General features: G+C 41.9%; 1 non-coding gene across 1 annotated transcript; it reads left to right on the top strand.

Moving 5' to 3' along the window:
* Positions 1-273: 273 nt before the first annotated feature.
* On the top strand, positions 274-380 carry LOC114690386. The gene has a single exon (XR_003734069.1). It is a non-coding gene; the product is annotated as a U6 spliceosomal RNA (small nuclear RNA).
* Positions 381-5325: the final 4945 nt, after the last annotated feature.

The following is a 5325-nucleotide window of genomic DNA, read 5'->3' as shown; positions in this document are numbered from 1 at the left end:
TTTTTCCCTTTCCAACTCAGGAAAAGCACCATTAATTTATTTCTTGCTGACAATTGAAACAGGTGTGGGAAGCCGTTCAACTTTTAGAATAATGGACTCAAGGTAGATTAGGGACTGATCAAACTCAGAATGGCTTCGGATTAAGGAACACAAACAAAACTGAAAACAACATTAAACTGGGCCAAGGTTAATACTGACAGTATGAATGGTACAGCAAAACTCATATGTCAGCCCGATATAAGTCCTCCGACTACCATTAGAAGATTGTCCCCAGTGCTCGCTTCAGCAGCACATATACTAAAATTGGAACGATACAGAGAAGATTAGCATGGCCCCTGCGCAAGGATGACACGCAAATTCGTGAAGTGTTCCATATTTTTCATCCTGAGTGAGGTAACCCAAACCCAGAAAGAGAGTCATGGTATGTACTCACTCATAGGTGGATTCTAGATATAAAATAAAGAACAATCAGACCACAACCCATAGAACCATAGAGGCTATATATATAGCATGGAGGTCCCTAGGACGACTGTGGCTTATAATAAATTTCAGTTTTACTCAATTATTGAAAAAAAATAGCCAAATGCATGGAAACACATGAACTATGAACCAAAGGTTGAGGGGCCACCAGCTGGATCATGCCCTCTGAATAGGTGAGACAGTTGATTGATTGGCTTGATCAGTTTGGGAGGCAACTAGGCAGTGGGACCAAGTCCTGTGCTCATTGCATGAGTTGGCTGTTTGAAACCTGGAGCTTATGCAGGGACACTTGGCTCAGTCTGGGAGGAAGGGACCGGACCTGCCTGGACTGAGTCTACCAGGTTGATTGCAGTCCTCGGGGGAGGACTTGTCCTGGAGGAGGTGGGAATGGGGGAAGGGCTGGGGGTAAGGGAAGGGGTGGGAGGGGGAGAATAGAGGAACCCATGGCTGATATGTAGAACTGAATGGTATTGTAAAATAATATATATATAGAAGAAGATTGTCCCCAAACTGAATGTTCAACAGGTAATATAATGAGTAAGGGTAGAATGGGACATTATATTTAAGCCAGTTAGAAAATTATAAAAATTTATGGGCAAGCAACACACAAGCGATTTTTCATAAAAATACCCTGAGTTGACAACTAGATTAAATGGAAAAACATGTAGGAGATTGGAAGAGGGCCATTGTGAGTGGAAAAGTACACACTGAAACAGAAATTAGTGTCATGAAACACGAGGTGGTTGGAGGATTTGGATGCTACCCAAAGGCAAGAGAAGAAATCCCTGCTGCTGCAGAATGAGAGCAAGGAGACGCATGGCTGGCAAACAAAGACGGACCCAGAGGAGCTGGCTCTAACCACCTAGGTGCACACAAGCCTTTCTCATCACGGAAAGCCCCTGCCAAATGCTGATGACTGTATTTAGTCATTATAGCCTACATTCCCACTCTTATCTTCCTGACCTAATAATGCCTTAGCAAAATATTAATAATCCCTGCTCAGTATGAGCTGTTGAGACCAAGCCCTGGTCAGCAGCCAGCAACACTGCTAGTCCTTAACAATATTTACTAACTGCTTGCTTGATTGCTTGCTCTGGAGTTTTGACAGGGATTGATATTGACTTGACTGGATTCTCAAATTTATATCTCATTTTCCCATTTTCTTCAAAAACCAGAATAATATTGGCCACTCTTAATTTCAAGTTACTATCAAATGCCAATTGCAGCTATGAGCAACTCTGTAACAGAGTGACCATATCAAGTGCTGGTGAGTATATGTTAGAGCCTAACCTCATACAGCTGATGGATTAAAACCACTTTGAAAAGAGTTTATCAGTGTCTTAAAAAGAAAGCCCACAGTTGCCAGATGGTCCAACCACTCTACTCTGAGTTATTTACCAAGATAATTGAAAACATATCCCCCACACAAAAAGTGTATACAAATGTTTATAGTGGTTTTACTTGTAGCAGCCAGGACCTGAAAGGAATCCTAGTGTCCATCAATAAATGAACAGAGAGACAAACGATAGCACATCTATGAAAGGAAGTCCAACTAAACACTATAAAAGAAAGAGCTACTGATAGTTGGCAACACAGGTGATTCTCAAAAACGGTACGTAGAAGACAAAGCCAGAGAGAAACAAAGAGCATATCTGTTACTTAAAATTCTCATGCACTGAACACTTCATAAAATAGTTCAACAACTTCTGGCAGTATGGACAGGAAGGGGAGGAAGGAGTCATGTAAGTGCACAGACGTCGGGACAGACAGATGTGTATCTTGATTTTGGCAATGGTTTCTGGAACACATTTATATGTCACAAGTCATCAGGTCACAGAATTTAAATATCTTCAGTTTACTTTGTGTTAATTATGCCTCAATCAAGGTAAGCGAAAAGTGGAAAAGAAATAACTAGAATCTTCCAGCATTATCTGGAAGAGAGAAAGCATATCAGAAAGTTATGTACAATTGTTCAAATTAAACTGGGCTGCACCCCAATAGATCTAAGGTAAATTGAAAATGCCCTAAGGCAAATTGCACTGAATGCCCTACCTAATATCACAGCTTAGCATCTCTGAGCTCTGTAGCATATCTGTTTTCTCCCTAGTGAACCTGTGGTTAACCCTGAGCTACATGGCTCCCAGAGTCATGACAGAGGACAGATCAGTATCATTAGCCAGGGAAAATATCAACATTTGGAATTCAGAGTGCAGTTTCTACCAAGAGCCCATCATCTTTTATAACATCATCTACTTGAAAAGCCTGTATCATCGTAAGTGGAGACTGCATGTGCGAGTGACCAGTACCTACAGAAGAAGGAAAATGAGGCTATTAGCATCCCTTCTGAGACTGATTCAAACTATATCTTTAGCTAACAAACACATGGTTAGTGCAAGCAATATCATTATCTGATGGGCAGAAATAGCATGGTACAGTGATGGCCACAAAACCAAAGGACCATCGACAAGATGGTCACTGAATGCTGGACTGAGAGATTTGGGACAGGAGATCCAGAGGGTCTTCTTTTCAACTGCTGGTGTTAATCTGGGTGAGCCTCCTTCTCTACTCAGAAATCTGATGATTGAGTATGTAAATGTGAATAGAAATAAATGCGTGGAAACCTTGATTCTCATAAAACTTCCTTACTAAAAGTGATTTACATTAATTGGGTGCTGTTTGGACTCAGAATATATTGCCAGTCTCTGGTTCTGAAACTTATGGTCATAGTTTTAAATGCAGATTCTGGTGTTCCAGCCAAGATAATCAAAAAGTTTGAGGCCAGTCCCAGGAATATACATTTTCTAAATAAAGGGCATGATGAAAAGGTCTGAAGATCATGCTTTAAACTGTAGCCAAGAAATAAAAAGGATGTCTCTATTATTTTTACACATTAATAAACTATTAATTCTACTAACCATCGCCTTGATACTATACCAGCTTACTAAATTACACAGATGGGTATGTCAATCTCATTATCTACATGAAGAACACATTTAAAGCAGTTTATATAGTTTCATCTGCCAGGAAAAAAATCCATCAATGGTATACATACTTTTCATAAGGTTTGCTGTGCTAGAATCAGTCTGTGAGGCTATAGATTATTGGAATCATTTTGGCACCAGAGAATGGTACCTGGCCCACATATGCTGTGCATTCCTCTGCAGGCATAATAACCTTGATAAGCACATGCACTAGCAATCCTTTTCAAATGTGGGTTGGTTTAGGAGCTAAGCATCCCAAGCAGATTCCAGAACATACTAGAAATAACCATTACCAGATGTCCTGGAACCGAGCTATGATATTAGACCAGCAGATATTGGCAAGCATCCTTTTATTTGGTGAAACAAATAAAGCACTGAAATTTATTATACTATTTAGTCAGGTTGGAGGAAGGGCAAACCCAAATAGAGAAGAGAAAGAACTTTTGTTTTTATGTTTTACAGAGGCATGAAAATAAACTCTTTAAAAGGGGTCCCTCGTCATCTCGAACAATTTCCTCTTTGCCTTCCTCCAACCAATCAGTTGTACCATCTGAATAAAAAAAGGAAACATAAAGGAAAGAACATGACTGCTCCTAGGCATAGTGGAGGAGAAAGTTTATTGTAGATAAAGGGAGAGTGGAGCCAGAGACAGGGACATCTGGGAGAGTCCAGAGTGGACATGACCACACTGAGCTGTGCTGCGTGAGGAGGAGGAGAGGAGAAACAGGAGAGAGAGGAACCAGATGCAGCATCCAGGAGTTTAGGGTAGAGGGCAGGTATGCCAGCCAGGAGGGCCCTTAAAGTGTAGGGACCAGGGATGCAGGGAGTACCAGGCAGCCAGGTCCACTTTGATATGTTATAGGCAACTTAGCCATTTGTTCTGGGTTTGAAACCTAATACCACCCATAGTACTGGGTTTATGGAGACACAGTCTCTTAGCCTATGCCAGCCTGTTCTTAGCCTAAACAGTTCTTGGCCTCTCACTGTCTGCCACAGCCAGTGCTAGCACATAGGTCTCAAAGCATGCCCTTCTGATCAGCAGCGTGGGCATCACTGGGGGATGTGTCAGAAAAGCAAAGCCAAATTCTCCTCACCAAGCCCTCTGAATCTAATTCTGGAGGGCAGATCTCAGCAGTCCGTTTTAACAGCCACCTTCCCTGGTGATGATGATACATGCTGAAGACAGGGACTCTTCTCTGATCATTCTCACAGGTTATCTACATCTTGCCTACATCTGCTAGACAAAATCTCCAAAACACAGATAGGGACATAACCCTCTTTAGTACAAGGTCTTCAACCCTCCTCATTGTTAATACAGTAAAATAACACTTACTGGGCACTTCATGTGCTGGGCTTTGAGGCTTCCAGTTGGGCAGAATAAATATTTGGGGAATGTGTGATGCGTGGGTCCATGACCACTGTTGTGTCTGTGGCCTCAGATGGCAATGGTCTCCGCCAGTTGTTCTAAACCTTGGTTACACTTTAGATTCATCTGGGGACTTAATGAAAACATTCCATCCTAAAACACTGAGTAGGGATCTCTATGGGTATGGCCTTGCATATAGTTTTAAAAGCTCCCTGATGTAATGATGTGAAAATGAGTTGAGAGTCAGCCTATGACTCTGGCCTTCTTGGTTAGTTTGTCTCACAGTTGGGGTCACTTTGTCCCCAGCTGCAGCTGCCAAGGCTCTGCCCCAGGCTCTGTCATTAATCTTGTTCTTAGACAAAGGAATGTAAGAAGCAGAGATGGGGGTGTGGGGAGGGGGGGCAGTAGTTGGGCTGAGTCAGCATTGTATCAAAGGTGTTTTTACATCTATTCCTTAACATCAGTCTTGTGTTCAGAAGGCTTCTCTATGGCCTCCTT

The sequence above is a fragment of the Peromyscus leucopus genome, chromosome 7 (genome assembly GCF_004664715.2).
Source record: "Peromyscus leucopus breed LL Stock chromosome 7, UCI_PerLeu_2.1, whole genome shotgun sequence".
NCBI lineage: Eukaryota > Metazoa > Chordata > Mammalia > Rodentia > Cricetidae > Peromyscus > Peromyscus leucopus.
The sequence above is the reverse complement of the archived record's forward strand: the minus strand, read 5'-3'. Positions and strand labels throughout refer to the sequence as shown.